The sequence below is a fragment of the Oncorhynchus mykiss genome, chromosome 13 (genome assembly GCF_057628025.1).
Source record: "Oncorhynchus mykiss isolate SJ-2025 chromosome 13, ASM5762802v1, whole genome shotgun sequence".
Lineage (NCBI taxonomy): Eukaryota > Metazoa > Chordata > Actinopteri > Salmoniformes > Salmonidae > Oncorhynchus > Oncorhynchus mykiss.
In genome coordinates this window covers 80,865,024-80,884,338 of record NC_143034.1, presented here as the reverse complement: position 1 = coordinate 80,884,338, position 19,315 = coordinate 80,865,024, and the positions used below count along the sequence as shown (strand labels likewise).

At 38.2% G+C, this 19,315-nt stretch overlaps 5 protein-coding genes across 7 annotated transcripts in view; 4 read left to right on the top strand and 1 right to left on the bottom strand.

Annotated features, from left to right (window-relative positions):
* The window catches only part of LOC110516333 (NLR family CARD domain-containing protein 3-like), a 369,172-nt gene that overhangs the window by 26,759 nt on the left and 323,098 nt on the right, over positions 1-19,315 (top strand). The gene's annotated exons all lie outside the window — the stretch shown is intronic.
* The window catches only part of LOC149979039 (NLR family CARD domain-containing protein 3-like), a 316,914-nt gene that overhangs the window by 26,746 nt on the left and 270,853 nt on the right, over positions 1-19,315 (top strand). The window lies entirely within an intron of this gene.
* The window catches only part of LOC149979040 (NLR family CARD domain-containing protein 3-like), a 418,685-nt gene that overhangs the window by 239,549 nt on the left and 159,821 nt on the right, over positions 1-19,315 (bottom strand). The window lies entirely within an intron of this gene.
* Positions 1-19,315, top strand: part of LOC118938464 (NLR family CARD domain-containing protein 3) — a 176,433-nt gene that overhangs the window by 26,714 nt on the left and 130,404 nt on the right. The gene's annotated exons all lie outside the window — the stretch shown is intronic.
* Positions 1-19,315, top strand: part of LOC110487472 (NLR family CARD domain-containing protein 3-like) — a 266,553-nt gene that overhangs the window by 144,788 nt on the left and 102,450 nt on the right. The window lies entirely within an intron of this gene.

Sequence of the window (19,315 nt, the reverse complement as noted above, 5' to 3'; positions counted from 1 at the left end):
GATGGATCCTCTGTTTAAACACTTAAACTCTTACATTTAAACAATTTAAACAATAACACTGTTAAAATACCAATGTGATCATTTGTTGTACATCTTTTATGTTGAATAACAAATAGTACAATTATGTATGGACATACGCTCCACATACACTGCTGATGTCGCAGAAAGGCCATAAAGATCATCAAGGACAACAACCACCCGAGCCACTGCCTGTTCACCCCGCTATCATCCAGAAGGAGAGGTCAGTACAGGTGCATCATCACCACCCGAGCCACTGCCTGTTCACCCCGCTATCATCCAGAAGGCGAAGTCAGTACAGGTGCATCATCACCACCCGAGCCACTGCCTGTTCACCCCGCTATCATCCAGAAGGAGAGGTCAGTACAGGTGCATCATCACCACCCGAGCCACTGCCTGTTCACCCTGCTATCATCCAGAAGGCAAAGTCAGTACAGGTGCATCATCACCACCCGAGCCACTGCCTGTTCACCCTGCTATCATCCAGAAGGCGAAGTCAGTACAGGTGCATCAAAGCAGGGACCGAGAGACTGAAAAACAGCTTCTATCTTAAGGCAATCAGACTGTTTATCAGCCACCACTAACATTGAGTGGCTGCTGCCAACATACTGACTCAACTCCAGCCACTTTAATAATGGAAATTGATGGAAATTGATGGAAAAAAATGCATCACTAGCCACTTTACAATGCCACCTAATATAATGTGTACATACCCTACATTACTCATCTCATGGGTATATACTGTACTCGATACCATCTACTGCATCTTGCCTATGCCGTTCTGTACCATCACTCATTCATGTATGTTTATGTACATATTCTTTATCCCTTTACACTTGTGTATGTATATAAGGTCATTGTTGTGAAATCGTTAGGTTAGATTACTCGTTGGTTATTACTGCATTGTCGGAACTAGAAGCACAAGCATTTCGCTAAACTCACATTAACATCTGCTAACCATGTGTATGTGACAAATAAAATGTGATTTTAGTGTATTTAGTTGTACAAGTATACAAGAAGATATTGTATTTTTCATAATAAAACATAATTGAAACAAGAAAAGGCATGTTAATTGTGAAAACAATTTCATTTTTGATATTACATTGCCTCTCCCAGTTGCAGGTTGATGTTTGTCATGAATCTTGACCTGGAGGCAGGTTGATGTTTGTCATGAATCTTGACCTGGAGGCAGGTTGTTTGTCATGAATCTTGACCTGGAGGCAGAACTGCGTGATTTCCTCCAGATATTTAGAACCTGTTGATGCTAGGGGGCAGCATTTTCACTTTTGGATGAAAGGTGTGCCCAGAGTGAACTGCCTACTCAGTACTCCTACTCAGTCCCAGATGGGAATATATGCATAATATTATTACTGGTGGATAGAAAACACTATGAGCTTCTAAAACTGTTTGAATTATGTCTGTGAGTATAACAGAACTCATATGGCAGACAAAAACCTGAGAAGAAATCCAAACAGGAAGTGAGAACTCTAGAAATTTAGAAAAGAGTGCCATTGGATGTCCATCTTAGATATGGATGAGCATTTAAACGTGTTAACCCTCGCAAGGCTGCAGGCCCAGACGGCATCCCCAGCCGCGCCCTCAGAGCATGTGCAGACTGGCTGGTGTGTTTACGGATATAATCAATAAATCCCAGTCTGCTGTTCCCACATGGGAGCAAAAGGGTAAGTTAGTGGCCTATTGGATAAGAAACTAATAATACATTTTAAAAAAGCTAACAAATAGGCTTAGAAGTTAAAGATATAATCAGATAAAACATATGAGAAACTGTTTGTTAACCAAGCCTGTATGTCCAGGATTTTATGCATTACAGGTGAAGTCACTCAATCCAGTCCCCGAGGCTTGTTGGGGGGACCATACCAAGGACTCCTGGTGACAGCTAGCTGAAAGATCTACCTGGATTCATATCACACGGCGGGAGGGTAAGACACAGTGACACTGTCGAACAATAAACAGTGTTTGAGAGGAGAACTGGAATTAGCAGAATTCCGGGGGCCATCGCTCGAATGAAGAAAATCCTTCCTGTCTTTTCATCCCTGTTTTTGTTCATAGAAGTGAAGGTGTGTCTGGCTCTTGCTAGTGATGTGTTCTCGGGGAGAGGGTGGGGCTTCACATGGAAGCTGTACGTCTGAGCTGTCTTATCGTGGGTGCCATATTCCTGATACAGCACGTCCTACCTGAGTATGCGGAGAGTGGTAATTTGACCCATGGTTTAGACGATGAGGATTTTGTTCCAAAACAAGCATAAGAGATCCCTAGATCTGGGTAGACAGGAAGTTAGAGTAGAGGTTGGGAAGGATGTCTCAGTGGAGTTTTATGTAGACCAAATGGGGTCCCTAACTACATGGCAGTCTAGGACTCTGAGACATTATGGTATATATCGGTGCAGGTCCCCATATTGATCATGGACACAGGTCATGGGGGCGGCAGGGTAACCTAGTGGTTACAGCGGTTAGAGCATTGGACTAGTAACCAGAACGTTGCAAGTTCAAACCCCTGAGCTGACAAGGTACAAATCTGTCGTTCTGCCCCTGAACAGGCAGTTAACCCACTGTTCCTAGGCTGTCATTGAAAATAAGAATTTGTTCTTAACTGACTTGCCTAGTTAAATAAAGATTCAATAAATAAAAAAAACATTGTGAGGTAGATATGATTGTAGAACATTTAGGATGTAGGGAAGTCAGTTAAGAACTAATTCTTATTTACAATGCCTACTGGGGAACAGTGGGTTACCTGCCTGTTCAGTTAAATAAAGGTAAAATAAATATGGAGAGAGAGGGCTATATGAACCCACTCACCCAGTATGGAAGGAGGTGGAGTATAGTGAAGGTGAGAGTTTTTGACTGTAATCCGGAGAGAGGGATGTATTGCATAAAGATACGCCTAACCCTTTAAACAGTAATGAAGGAGGATCTAGGGTTGTGGTATGATGGAGATGACCAGTTTTTGGTTGACACCCTAGTACGGTTCCGGGTAGAGGAGGTTAGGCCGGTATGGTAAAGCTGTTCACGAAAGCAGGAATGCCAAAAAATGACAGTTGCATTGATTTGCACTATTTATATCCACAGGTTCCTCCCTTTACAGTGACCAGAGGAGATTATTACCGTTTGGCCCGGTACAGTACTCTTGGGAAATGATGTCAGGGCGATGCTTTACCGGCAGATTAGACAGGATTATGCTCACTTGTACATTTGGGAATGCCTTTCACACTCATTCAACACCAAGACATGAAGTTTAGCCAAACGGGAGAAAAGAGCTACTCCATCTGGGTCTTTGATGACAAAGTTTACATTGATAACATTGGGGTTCCACGGGGGTGCCAGATATGTTCAAAGCAAGAAATCAGATCCTAGCAGGATTAGAGTTAAGCATTTCCAGGTGGTCTACTCTCAATAAGAACGTGGACTGGATTAATTATATTTATTATAATCAACAGCGTTTTACCAATTGTACCAGAGATGCTATTAAAGGTTTTTCAGAACAGACTGAAGCAACCAGCTGGATGGCTTGGCAGAATAGAATTGCATTAGATATGTTATTGGCTGAAAAAGGAGAAGTATGCGTGATTATAGGGACCATGTTTGTGCTTACATCCCAAATAACACAGCTCCGGACGAATCAGTGCCCGAAGCACGAAGCTGGTTTGACCACCCTGGCTCACGGTTTGGCAGAAAACTCTGGGGTGGATACTTCTCTGACTAATTGGTTTGATAGTATGTTCGGAAAATTGAAAAAATATTATGATCACTGTATTATGGACTGCATTCACCTGTGTGACTGTTTTAGTTTTATGGGGCTGTTGTCTAATTCCCTGTGTACGAGGCCTTATTTCCAGGACTGGAGAAATCGATGACAATAGATGGTGAGTAACCAGTGGATACCAGGTTCTGACCCGTGGAGTGCTGAATGCATGTCTACAGAACAAGTGGACGAATCTGGATCCTTCATTTGCGGGGAACTTATGTTTGATGAGACCATTTTTGATGTTTAGGGAGGTTAGGTTGTATCTTGTTTCATTATTAGACAGTTTTTTTTATGAAGATTGTAACGAAAATCCTGATAAGAAGAGTTATGATTCTGATGTAGGCCTGAGAAACAGTTATGGTGAATGCAAGTATGGGGTTTAGGTTTAGGTGATGTTTTGATGACAATAAATATTTCTAATAAAAATAGAAATGGGCTTTTTAATATTACAATATAACTACATGTGTGATTGGATGTATAATATTTAATCAAAGGGTGGATATTTTAAGGGAATTTTATCAATGATGACTAATTATGTATACATTTCAATCAGGACTGACTAATCAGAATACTATTATGTTACTGTATATGTACTAATCAGAATACTATTATGTTACTGTATATGTACTAATCAGAATACTATTATGTTACTGTATATGTACTAATCAGAATACTATTATGTTACTGTATATGTACTAATCAGAATACTATTATGTTGTTGTATATGTATGATTTTCTTTATTTATCCCAGTACTGAATATAATGTGTGTGAAAGTCGTCAAGAGTTAGAACAATGACTGTCTGTTCCTTGGTACAAATGAATGAACGATATCTTCAGACTGGCTAGAATGCTTATCTACACCGGAAAACCTTGGCTCAGTCGTAAATTATATTAAATTGGTAGGGAGACGGATGTGGGAAGGCTTGAGATACATCCTTTGTACTGGAACGGAGATGGCACGGGTTGGTACTGGAACTAATGACATAATGTCATTTTCAGTTTATAACCTGTGGTAAACTGTATCGTATTCAGTACTCTCGTGAATAAACTCTGCTGTTTGACTTTAAGACTGGGCTCTGTCCATTATTATAGAATAAGGGTCTTAAAAATCCTTATGAATTGACAGAGTGTTTAATTTTAATTGGGTATTAAAACATAGAGCAATTTAATTCCTTTAACATCATTCTACTACTGTATAGCCTGGTTGTTAGTGTTGTTATTAAATGGGGCTTTGTATCAGTCATTCTACTACTGTATAGTCTGGTTGTTAGTGTTGTAAAATTATTTTAACAACGGTAGTGACTTGGGTCTTGTACGTGTGCCCTTTCTGTTCAAAGGCAATTTGCAGCTTTTTTGTCTAAATTCTTATTAATAAAAACTTTGAAAGAATATTTAATTCATCCTCTCCAAACTGGTCTGATTTACAGAGCCTCAATACTGATCTTAACCACAGAGTGGGGCTGTAATACAGAGAGAGGAACTGTTGTGAGACAGTTGTTGTATCCCAAACTGTGTGTGATTGTGTGACATTCCTACACATTTGTGTGTATGTGTTACACTCTAGACTTGACATTGTTTACAATGCTGACATATGTGTATATAAGAGGTACAGAATACATATCTATCTGAACCAACCACACATGGGTCTATAATGAGGTACAGAATACATATCTATCTGAACCAACCACACATGGGTCTATAATGAGGTACAGAATACATATCTAACTGAACCAACCACACATGGGTCTATAATGAGGTACAGAATACATATCTATCTGAACCAACCACACATGGGTCTATAATGAGGTACAGAACACAAATCTAGCTGAACCAACCATAGAACCACTGAAAGCTTAGGGTTAGGGTTGGGTTAGATTTAGGGTTAGGGTTGGGTTAGGGTTTGGGTTGGTGTTAGGGTTGGGTTAGGGTTAAGGATAGGGTTAGGATTGTGAATAGGGTTGGGTTGAAGCTTGGTAGGTTAGAGTAGGCTAGGTAGGGTTAGAGTTGGGGTTGGGTTAGGGTTGGGTTAGGGTTGGGTTGGTGTTGGGGTAGGGTTAGGGTTGGGTTAGGGTTGGGTTGGTGTTCAGGTTAGGTTTTTGGTTAGGGTTCGAGTTGGGTTAGGGTTAGGTTAGGGTTTGGGTTGGTGTTAGGGTTAGGGTTAAGGATAGGGTTAGGGTTGTGAATAGGGTTGGGTTGAAGCTAGGGTTAGGGTTAGGGTTGGGTTGGTGTTAAGGTTAGGTTTTGGTTAGGGTTAGAGTTGGGTTAGGGTTAGGGTTATGTTTTGGGTTGGTGTTAGGGTTAGGGTTAAGGATAGGGTTAGGGTTGTGAATAGGGTTGGGTTGAAGCTAGGGCTAGGGTTAGGGTTGGGTTGGTGTTCAGGTTAGGTTTTGGTTAGGGTTAGAGTTGGGTTAGGGTTAGGGTTAGGGTTAGTGTTAGGGTTAGGGTTAGGGTTAGGGTTAGGTTAGGGTTTGGGTTGGTGTTAGGGTTAGGGTTAGGGTTAGGGTTGGGTTAGGATTAGTGTTAGTGTTGGATTAGGGTTAGAGTTGGGGTTGGGTTAGGGTTGGGTTAGAGTTGGGGTCGAGTTAGGGTTGGATTAGGGTTAGGTTAGGGTTAGGGTTGGATTAGGGTTGGGTTAGGGTTAGGGTTGAGTTAGGTTTGGGTTAGTGTTGGATTAGGGTTGGGTTAGGGTTAGGGTTGAGTTAGGGTTGGGTTAGGGTTAGGATTAAGGATTTGAGTTGGGGTTGGGTTATGGTTGGGTTAGGTTTAGGGTTGGGATAGGGTTAAGGGTTAGGGTTGGGATTGGGTTATGGTTGGGTTAGGTTTAGGGTTGGGATAGGGTTAAGGATAGAGTTGGGTTAAGGTTAGGGTTAAGGATATAGTTGGGTTAGGGTTGGTTTAGGGTTAGGGTTGGGTTAGGTTTATTGTTGGGTTAGGGTTGGTTTAGGGTTGGGTTGGGTTAAGGTTAGGTTTAGGGAAGGGTTAGGGTTGGTTTAGGGTTGGGTTGGGTTAGTGTTGGTTTATGGTTAAGGATATAGTTGGGTTAGGGTTAGGTTAGTATTGGGTTGGGTTAGTATTGGGTTAGGGTTGGTTTAGGGTTAGGTTAGTGTTTGGTTGGGTTAGGGTTAAGGATGTAGTTGGGTTAGGGTTAGGTTAGTGTTGGGTTGGGTTAGGGTTGGTTTAGGGTTAGGTTCGTGTTGGGTTGGGTTAGGATTGGGTTAGGGTTAGGGTTGGTTTAGGGGTTAGGGTTAGGTTAGTGTTGGGTTGGGTTGAAGCCAGCATGTGGATGGACTTGAGAATTAGGTTTAGGATATATAGTTAATTCTCTGACTGTATTGACTTGATAATAAGGTTGATGATATATAGTTTATTCTCTAACTGTATTGACTTGAGAATAAGGTTGAGGATATATAATTAATTCTCTGACTGTATGACTTGAGAATAAGATATAGGATATAGAGTTCATTCTCTGACTGTATTGACTTGAGAATAAGGTTTAGGATATATAGTTAATTCTCTGACTGTTTTGACCCAATGGAACCCCATTTCTAGTCCTGTAAACAGAAACAGAACAACATACATGGAAATGAGTTCAACACGTTTTAGTGTATTTTTAGTTTTAATCATGTTCATTTGTATCTCTCTCTTTATGGCAGATTCTCAGTCGGTTTCCATGGTCCATTAACCTAACAGCCTGGCAGGTCTACACAGTGAGAGAGAGAGAGAGAGAGAGAGGGTGGGGGGCGAGATAGAGGGGAGAGACAGCGGCTCTCACCCCCTCTGAGCACCCCCCCTGTCAGCCACCCTGATAGCCCTTCTGACAACCCCCCGCCCCACACACACACACCCACTGAGGACAAACACAAGACACAGATTGTACTACTTATGGACTCAAATTGGAAATATATAGAAGAAAAAAAACTTTTTCCCAAACACAGTGTGTCTAAACTCTGGTGTCCAAACACCCAGTGCACCCTGGACCTTCTGTCTGAGGCCAAACTAGGCTCACCCAGCCACATAATAATACACACAGGCACAAACGACCTGAGAGCACAGCAGGAAAGGGTGGCCACAGCACTGAAGGGAGTGATTGAAAAGGCTTCTTCTACTTTCCCCAATGCACAAGTGGTTATCTCCACCCTGGTACCACGAAAAGACTTCCACCCTGACACAATACAGCGGGTAAACGCAAGTATTTCCCGTGACTGTGCCTCAAAACCAAATGTTTTCCTGGCCCACCACTCTACCCTGGACTTGAACAGTCTCTATGACCAGGTACACCTCTACAAGGCAGCAGTGCCCACCTTTGTCCGAACTCTAAAGGACATCGCTCTCAAACGTATCCCCAACACTTCACACAGGAGCAACAGATCAATAGACACCCCACCCAGACCAGCGAGACACCCTCCCAGACCTGCAGGACCCCCCCTGGACCTACACATAGAGGACCCACGCCAAGAGGAATTACATCCAGACCACAGCACCCCCAGACACATCCACACCCCCACCCCAACCAATCAACACCCCCCCACGTCAACCATGCCCACACCCAATTTAGGCCCCCTCATATCAGACCTATGCCACCCCCATGCACCCCACCCCCGCAAAGAGGGCCTCAACATGGTAGCCACACATACGCCCAGGTAGTGAGCGGGCAAACAGTCCCAACCCCCACTCTCACACTCGCCCAAGCCCTTCTGACAACCCCCCAGATGCTCAGCAGGCTCTGCTCACACTTACTGGCCTGAGGCCAAACCACGACCAACAACATTGGACACTCTATGGAACAAAAAGCCTTCACTATATCATCCTGGAATAACCAAGGCCTGAGGTCATCTGCCTTTGGCCTAAAGAGCAGGAACCCGGACTTCACCAAAGAAATCGGTAATACAGACATTGTCATCCTGCAAGAAACCTGGTATAGAGGAGACGGACCCACTGGTTGCCCTCTAGGTTACAGAGAGCTGGTAGTCCCACCACCAAACTACCAGGTGTGAAACAGGGAAGGGACTCAGGGGGTATGCTAATTTGGTATAGAGCAGACCTAACTCACTCCATTAAATTAATCAAAACAGGAACATTCTACATTTGGCTAGAAATTCAAAAGGAAATTATCCTAACAGAGAAAAATGTTCTCCTGTGTGCTACCTATATCCCCCCACTAGAATCCCCATACTTTAATGAAGACAGCTTCTCCATCCTGGAAGGGGAAATCAATCATTTCCAGGCCCTGGGACATGTACTAGTCTGTGGCGACCTAAATGCCAGAACCGGACAAGAACCTGACACCCTCAGCACACAGGGGGACAAACACCTGCCTGGAGGTGACAGCATTCCCTCCCACATATGCCCCCCTAGGCACAACTATGACAACATAACCAACAAAAACGGGTCACAACTCCTGCAGCTCTGTCGCACGCTGGGTATGTACATAGTTAATGGTAGGCTTCGAGGGGACAACTATGTTGGGTACACCTATAGCTCATCTCTTGGCAGTAGTACTGTAGACTACTTTATCACTGACCTCAACCCAGAGTCTCTCAGAGCGTTCACAGTCAGCCCACTGACACCCCTATCAGACCACAGCAAAATCACAGTCTACTTAAAGAGAGCAATACTCAATCATGAGGCATCAAAGCCAAAGGAACTGAGTAACATTAAGAAATGCTATAGATGGAAGGAATGCAGTTTGGAAACCTACCAAAACACAATTAGGCAACAACAAATTCAATCCCTTTTAGACAATTTCCTGGGTAAAACATTGCACTGTAATAGTGAAGGTGTAAACTTGGCAGTAGAAAATCTTAACAGTATATTTGACCTCTCAGCTTCCCTATCAAATCTAAAAATCTCATATAGAAAACCGAAGAAAATTAACAATAATGACAAATGGTTTGATGAAGAATGCAAATATCTAAGAAAGAAATTGAGAAACCTGTCCAACCAAAAACATAGAGACCCGGAAAACCTGAGTCTACGCCTTCACTATGGTGAATCACTAAAACAATACAGAAATACACTACGGAAAAAGAAGGAACAGCATGTCAGGAATCAGCTCAATGTAATTGAAGAATCCATAGACTCTAACCACTTCTGGGAAAATTGGAAAACACTAAACAAACAACAACACGAAGAATTATCTATCCAAAATGGAGATGTATGGGTAAACCACTTCTCCAATCTTTTTGGCTCTATAACATAGAATAAAGAGCAAAAACATATACATGATCAAATACAGATCTTAGAATCAACTATTAAAGACTACCAGAACCCACTGGATTCTCCAATTACATTGAATGAGTTACAGGACAAAATAAAAACTCTCCAACCCAAAAAGGCCTGTGGTGTTGATGGTATCCTCAATGAAATGATCAAATATACAGACAACAAATTCCAATTAGCTATACTAAACCTCTTTAACATCATCCTTAGCTCTGGCATCTTCCCCAATATTTGGAACCAAGGACTGATCACCCCAATCCACAAAAGTGGAGACAAATTTGACCCCAATAACTACCGTGGAATATGCGTCAACAGTAACCTTGGGAAAATCCTCTGCATTATCATTAACAGCAGACTCGTACATTTCCTCAATGAAAACAATGTACTGAGCAAATGTCAAATTGGCTTTTTACCAAATTACCGTACAACAGCCCATGTATTCACCCTGCACACCCTAATTGACAACCAAACAAACCAAAACAAAGGCAAAGTCTTCTCATGCTTTGTTGATTTCAAAAAAGCCTTCGACTCAATTTGGCATGAGGGTCTGCTATACAAACTGATGGAAAGTGGTGTTGGGGGTAAAACATACGACATTATAAAATCCATGTACACAAACAACAAGTGTGCGGTTAAAATTGGTAAAAAACACACACATTTCTTCACACAGGGTCGTGGGGTGAGACAGGGATGCAGCTTAAGCTCCACCCTCTTCAACATATATATCAACGAATTGGCGCGGGCACCAGAAAAGTCTGCAGCACCCGGCCTCACCCTACTAGAATCCGAATTCAAATGTCTGCTGTTTGCTGATGATCTGGTGCTTCTGTCACCAACCAAGGAGGGCCTACAGCAGCACCTAGATCTTATGCACAGATTCTGTCAGACCTGGGCCCTGACAGTAAATCTCAGTAAGACCAAAATAATGGTGTTCCAAAAAATGTCCAGTCACCAGGACCACAAATACAAATTCCACCTAGACACTGTTGCCCTAGAGCACACAAAAAACTATACATACCTTGGCCTAAACATCAGCGCCACAGGTAACTTCCACAAAGCTGTGAATGATCTGAGAGACAAGGCAAGAAGGGCATTCTATGCCATCAAAAGGAACATAAATTTCAACATACCAATTAGGATTTGGCTAAAAATACTTGAATCAGTCATATAGCCCATTGCCCTTCATGGTTGTGAGGTCTGGGGTCCGCTCACCAACCAAGACTTCACAAAATGGGACAAACACCAAATTGAGACTCTGCACGCAGAATTCTGCAAAAAATATCCTCCGTGTACAACGTAGAACACCAAATAATGCATGCAGAGCAGAATTAGGCCGATACCCACTAATTATCAAAATCCAGAAAAGAGCCGTTAAATTCTATAACCACCTCAAAGGAAGCGATTCCCAAACCTTCCATAACAAAGCCATCACCTACAGAGAGCTGAACCTGGAGAAGAGTCCCCTAAGCAAGCTGGTCCTGGGGCTCTGTTCACAAACACACCCTACAGAGCCCCAGGACAGCAGCACAATTAGACCCAACCAAATAATGAGAAAACAAAAAGATAATTACTTGACACATTGGAAAGAATTAACAAAAAAACATAGCAAACTAGAATGCTATTTGGCCCTACACAGAGAGTACACAGCGGCAGAATACCTGACCACTGTGACTGACCCAAAATTAAGGAAAGCTTTGACTATGTACAGACTTAGTGAGCATAGCCTTGCTATTGAGAAAGGCCGCCGTAGGCAGACATGGCTCTCAAGAGAAGACAGGCTATGTGCTCACTGCCCACAAAATGAGGGGGAAACTGAGCTGCACTTCCTAACCTCCTGCCCAATGTATGACCATATTAGAAAGACATATTTCCCTCAGATTACACAGATCCACAAAGAATTCGAAAACAAATCCAATTTTGATAAACTCCCATATCTACTGGGTGAAATTCCACAGGGTGCCATCACAGCAGCAAGATGTAGTATGTATGTAGGGAATAGGGTGTTATAGAGCTCTGGTCAAAGTAGTGCACTATGTAGGGAATAGGGTGTTATAGAGCTCTGGTCAAAGTAGTGCACTACAGTATGTAGGGGATAGGGTGTTATCGAGCTCTGGTCAAAAGTAGTGCACTATGTAGGGAATAGGGTGTTATAGAGCTCTTGTCAAAGTAGTGCACTATGTAGGGAATAGGGTGTTATAGAGCTCTGGTCAAAGTAGTGCACTACAGTATGTAGGGAATAGGGTTTTATAGAGCTGTGGTCTATAGTAGTGTACTACAGTATGTAGGGAATAGGGTGTTATAAAGCTGTGGTCTAAAGTAGTGCACTATATAGTGAATAGGGTTCCATAGAGCTCTGTTCAAAGTAGTGTACTCTATAGGGAATAGGGTGTTATAGAGCTCTGGTCAAAGTAGTGTACTCTATAGGGAATAGGGTGCCATAGAGCTCTGGTCAAAGTAGTGTACTCTATAGGGAATAGGGTGCCACTTTGGGACAGAAACTCAGACTTGAATCACTGATCCTTGAGACTGCTAGTTGTTCATACGGTGTTGTTATTAATGATTAACCTTGAAATGCAGTGGGCTGAATCAGGGTCACACAGTGTTGTTATTAATGATTAACCTTGAAATGCAGTGGTCTGAATCAGGGTCACACAGTGTTTGTTGGAAGTCTTAAATAAATCTCCTCTGAAACAAAGGTATCACCACAAACACATGGTTCTGGGCTTAATGAAAGAAGACACCTGTACCATGTCAGATATGGAGTTGAAATACATTAAATGTTGAGTTGCATCCCAATATTAACTTTATATACATCACAGAAGACTGAAATATATTACATGTTGAGTTGCATCCCAATATGACACTTTATATACATCACAGTAGACTGAAATATATTACATGTTGAGTTGCATCCCAATATGACACTTTATAAACATCACAGAAGACTGAAATATATTACATGTTGAGTTGCATCCCAATATATTCACTTTATATACATCACAGTAGACTGAAATATATTACATGTTGAGTTGCATCCCAATATATTCACTTTATATACATCACAGTAGACTGAAATATATTACATGTTGAGTTGCATCCCAATATATTCACTTTATATACATCACAGAAGACTGAAATATATTACATGTTGAGTTGCATCCCAATATATTCACTTTATATACATCACAGAAGACTGAAATATATTACATGTTGAGTTGCATCCCAATATGACACTTTATATACATCACAGAAGACTGAAATATATTACATGTTGAGTTGTATCCCAATATGACACTTTATATACATCACAGAAGACTGAAATATATTACATGTTGAGTTGCATCCCAATATGACACTTTATATACATCACAGAAGACTGAAATATATTACATGTTGAGTTGCATCCCAATATATTAACTTTATATACATCACAGAAGACTGAAATATATTACATGTTGAGTTGCATCCCAATATATTAACTTTATATACATCACAGTAGACTGAAATATATTACATGTTGAGTTGTATCCCAATATGACACTTTATATACATCACAGAAGACTGAAATATATTACATGTTGAGTTGCATCCCAATATGACACTTTATATACATCACAGAAGACTGAAATATATTACATGTTGAGTTGCATCCCAATATATTAACTTTATATACATCACAGAAGACTGAAATATATTACATGTTGAGTTGCATCCCAATATATTAACTTTATATACATCACAGTAGACTGAAATATATTACATGTTGAGTTGCATCCCAATATGACACTTTATATACATCACAGAAGACTGAAATATATTACATGTTGAGTTGCATCCCAATATATTAACTTTATATACATCACAGAAGACTGAAATATATTACATGTTGAGTTGCATCCCAATATGACACTTTATATACATCACAGAAGACTGAAATATATTACATGTTGAGTTGCATCCCAATATGACACTTTATATACATCACAGAAGACTGAAATATATTACATGTTGAGTTGCATCCCAATATATTCACTTTATATACATCACAGAAGACTGAAATATATTACATGTTGAGTTGCATCCCAATATGACACTTTATATACATCACAGAAGACTGAAATATATTACATGTTGAGTTGTATTCCAATATATTCACTTTATATACATCACAGAAGACTGAAATATATTACATGTTGAGTTGCATCCCAATATGACACTTTATATACATCACAGAAGACTGAAATATATTACATGTTGAGTTGTATTCCAATATATTCACTTTATATACATCACAGAAGACTGAAATATATTACATGTTGAGTTGCATCCCAATATGACACTTTATATACATCACAGTAGACTGAAATATATTACATGTTGAGTTGCATCCCAATATGACACTTTATATACATCACAGTAGACTGAAATATATTACATGTTGAGTTGCATCCCAATATGACACTTTATATACATCACAGTAGACTGAAATATATTACATGTTGAGTTGCATCCCAATATGACACTTTATATACATCACAGAAGACTGAAATATATTACATGTTGAGTTGCATCCCAATATATTAACTTTATATACATCACAGTAGACTGAAATATATTACATGTTGAGTTGCATCCCAATATATTAACTTTATATACATCACAGAAGACTGAAATATATTACATGTTGAGTTGCATCCCAATATATTAACTTTATATACATCACAGAAGACTGAAATATATTACATGTTGAGTTGCATCCCAATATGACACTTTATATACATCACAGAAGACTGAAATATATTACATGTTGAGTTGCATCCCAATATATTAACTTTATATACATCACAGAAGACTGAAATATATTACATGTTGAGTTGCATCCCAATATATTCACTTTATATACATCACAGAAGACTGAAATATATTACATGTTGAGTTGCATCCCAATATATTCACTTTATATACATCACAGAAGACTGAAATATATTACATGTTGAGTTGCATCCCAATATATTCACTTTATATACATCACAGAAGACTGAAATATATTACATGTTGAGTTGCATCCCAATATGACACTTTATATACATCACAGAAGACTGAAATATATTACATGTTGAGTTGCATCCCAATATGACACTTTATATACATCACAGAAGACTGAAATATATTACATGTTGAGTTGCATCCCAATATATTAACTTTATATACATCACAGAAGACTGAAATATATTACATGTTGAGTTGCATCCCAATATGACACTTTATATACATCACAGAAGACTGAAATATATTACATGTTGAGTTGCATCCCAATATGACACTTTATATACATCACAGAAGACTGAAATATATTACATGTTGAGTTGCATCCCAATATGACACTTTATATACATCACAGAAGACTGAAATATATTACATGTTGAGTTGCATCCCAATATATTAACTTTATATACATCACAGAAGACTGAAATATATTACATGTTGAGTTGCATCCCAATATGACACTTTATATACATCACAGAAGACTGAAATATATTACATGTTGAGTTGCATCCCAATATATTCACTTTATATACATCACAGAAGACTGAAATATATTACATGTTGAGTTGCATCCCAATATGACACTTTATATACATCACAGATGACTGAAATATATTACATGTTGAGTTGCATCCCAATATGACACTTTATATACATCACAGAAGACTGAAATATATTACATGTTGAGTTGCATCCCAATATGACACTTTATATACATCACAGATGACTGAAATATATTACATGTTGAGTTGCATCCCAATATGACACTTTATATACATCACAGAAGACTGAAATATATTACATGTTGAGTTGCATCCCAATATGACACTTTATATACATCACAGAAGACTGAAATATATTACATGTTGAGTTGCATCCCAATATATTAACTTTATATACATCACAGAAGACTGAAATATATTACATGTTGAGTTGCATCCCAATATGACACTTTATATACATCACAGTAGACTGAAATATATTACATGTTGAGTTGTATCCCAATATATTAACTTTATATACATCACAGAAGACTGAAATATATTACATGTTGAGTTGCATCCCAATATGACACTTTATATACATCACAGTAGACTGAAATATATTACATGTTGAGTTGCATCCCAATATGACACTTTATATACATCACAGAAGACTGAAATATATTACATGTTGAGTTGCATCCCAATATATTCACTTTATATACATCACAGTAGACTGAAATATATTACATGTTGAGTTGCATCCCAATATGACACTTTATATACATCACAGAAGACTGAAATATATTACATGTTGAGTTGCATCCCAATATATTAACTTTATATACATCACAGAAGACTGAAATATATTACATGTTGAGTTGCATCCCAATATATTCACTTTATATACATCACAGAAGACTGAAATATATTACATGTTGAGTTGCATCCCAATATATTCACTTTATATACATCACAGAAGACTGAAATATATTACATGTTGAGTTGTATCCCAATATATTCACTTTATATACATCACAGAAGACTGAAATATATTACATGTTGAGTTGCATCCCAATATGACACTTTATATACATCACAGAAGACTGAAATATATTACATGTTGAGTTGCATCCCAATATGACACTTTATATACATCACAGTAGACTGAAATATATTACATGTTGAGTTGCATCCCAATATATTCACTTTATATACATCACAGAAGACTGAAATATATTACATGTTGAGTTGCATCCCAATATATTCACTTTATATACATCACAGAAGACTGAAATATATTACATGTTGAGTTGCATCCCAATATGACACTTTATATACATCACAGAAGACTGAAATATATTACATGTTGAGTTGCATCCCAATATGACACTTTATATACATCACAGAAGACTGAAATATATTACATGTTGAGTTGCATCCCAATATATTCACTTTATATACATCACAGAAGACTGAAATATATTACATGTTGAGTTGCATCCCAATATGACACTTTATATACATCACAGAAGACTGAAATATATTACATGTTGAGTTGCATCCCAATATGACACTTTATATACATCACAGAAGACTGAAATATATTACATGTTGAGTTGCATCCCAATATATTAACTTTATATACATCACAGAAGACTGAAATATATTACATGTTGAGTTGCATCCCAATATGACACTTTATATACATCACAGAAGACTGAAATATATTACATGTTGAGTTGCATCCCAATATGACACTTTATATACATCACAGAAGACTGAAATATATTACATGTTGAGTTGCATCCCAATATGACACTTTATATACATCACAGAAGACTGAAATATATTACATGTTGAGTTGCATCCCAATATGACACTTTATAAACATCACAGAAGACTGAAATATATTACATGTTGAGTTGCATCCCAATATGACACTTTATAAACATCACAGAAGACTGAAATATATTACATGTTGAGTTGTATCCCAATATATTAACTTTATAAACATCACAGAAGACTGAAATATATTACATGTTGAGTTGCATCCCAATATGACACTTTATAAACATCACAGAAGACTGAAATATATTACATGTTGAGTTGCATCCCAATATATTAACTTTATAAACATCACAGAAGACTGAAATATATTACATGTTGAGTTGCATCCCAATATGACACTTTATATACATCACAGAAGACTGAAATATATTACATGTTGAGTTGCATCCCAATATGACACTTTATAAACATCACAGAAGACTGAAATATATTACATGTTGAGTTGCATCCCAATATGACACTTTATATACATCACAGAAGACTGAAATATATTACATGTTGAGTTGCATCCCAATATATTAACTTTATATACATCACAGAAGACTGAAATATATTACATGTTGAGTTGCATCCCAATATGACACTTTATATACATCACAGAAGACTGAAATATATTACATGTTGAGTTGCATCCCAATATGACACTTTATATACATCACAGAAGACTGAAATATATTACATGTTGAGTTGCATCCCAATATGACACTTTATATACATCACAGATGACTGAAATATATTACATGTTGAGTTGCATCCCAATATGACACTTTATAAACATCACAGTAGACTGAAATATATTACATGTTGAGTTGCATCCCAATATGACACTTTATATACATCACAGATGACTGAAATATATTACATGTTGAGTTGCATCCCAATATGACACTTTATATACATCACAGAAGACTGAAATATATTACATGTTGAGTTGCATCCCAATATGACACTTTATATACATCACAGAAGACTGAAATATATTACATGTTGAGTTGCATCCCAATATATTAACTTTATATACATCACAGAAGACTGAAATATATTACATGTTGAGTTGTATCCCAATATGACACTTTATATACATCACAGAAGACTGAAATATATTACATGTTGAGTTGCATCCCAATATATTCACTTTATATACATCACAGAAGACTGAAATATATTACATGTTGAGTTGCATCCCAATATATTCACTTTATATACATCACAGTAGACTGAAATATATTACATGTTGAGTTGCATCCCAATATGACACTTTATATACATCACAGAAGACTGAAATATATTACATGTTGAGTTGCATCCCAATATGACACTTTATAAACATCACAGAAGACTGAAATATATTACATGTTGAGTTGCATCCCAATATGACACTTTATATACATCACAGAAGACTGAAATATATTACATGTTGAGTTGCATCCCAATATGACACTTTATATACATCACAGAAGACTGAAATATATTACATGTTGAGTTGCATCCCAATATATTAACTTTATATACATCACAGAAGACTGAAATATATTACATGTTGAGTTGCATCCCAATATGACACTTTATATACATCACAGAAGACTGAAATATATTACATGTTGAGTTGCATCCCAATATGACACTTTATATAAATCACAGAAGACTGAAATATATTACATGTTGAGTTGCATCCCAATATGACACTTTATATACATCACAGAAGACTGAAATATATTACATGTTGAGTTGCATCCCAATATGACACTTTATATACATCACAGAAGACTGAAATATATTACATGTTGAGTTGCATCCCAATATGACACTTTATAAACATCACAGAAGACTGAAATATATTACATGTTGAGTTGCATCCCAATATGACACTTTATATACATCACAGAAGACTGAAATATATTACATGTTGAGTTGCATCCCAATATATTCACTTTAT